This window comes from Halyomorpha halys, unplaced genomic scaffold, assembly GCF_000696795.3.
Source record: "Halyomorpha halys isolate HHAL.00 unplaced genomic scaffold, Hhal_1.1 Scaffold244.1, whole genome shotgun sequence".
Lineage (NCBI taxonomy): Eukaryota > Metazoa > Arthropoda > Insecta > Hemiptera > Pentatomidae > Halyomorpha > Halyomorpha halys.
In genome coordinates this window covers 293,566-293,964 of record NW_027110917.1, presented here as the reverse complement: position 1 = coordinate 293,964, position 399 = coordinate 293,566, and the positions used below count along the sequence as shown (strand labels likewise).

At 36.8% G+C, this 399-nt stretch overlaps 1 long non-coding RNA gene across 3 annotated transcripts in view; it reads left to right on the top strand.

Moving 5' to 3' along the window:
* LOC106680128 (uncharacterized) overlaps positions 1-399 on the top strand; it is a 486,547-nt gene that overhangs the window by 199,363 nt on the left and 286,785 nt on the right. The gene's annotated exons all lie outside the window — the stretch shown is intronic.

Sequence of the window (399 nt, the reverse complement as noted above, 5' to 3'; positions counted from 1 at the left end):
AAGTACCAACGGTAGAAAATTGTCTGTGTCCAATCCGATTTATGTAACAAATCAGTAATGCAACTTACTAATTTCATGTCTTTTATTTTCTGTTTAAGAGGGATCCGGAAAAAAAATAAATGAAAAATCATAGATTACTTAGCTAATGGTGGGGGTAACCAATGAGATCCAAGCCAGAAGGGAAAAAGGTTCTTTGAAGGAGGGATGCGATTGACTAGAAACTGACTTACACATGGTAAACATAAAATAGTTACGATGATGCAAGTCTCCTGTGAGATGACTGTTTGGACCTGCTTAATGCTCCCTCTTTGTCTTCAGCAGTGATAAAGTACAAACATATGATTTGACCAAGAAAAAATCACTTTCTTTGTGGTCAGTGAGGTCCACCTTAATAGACCA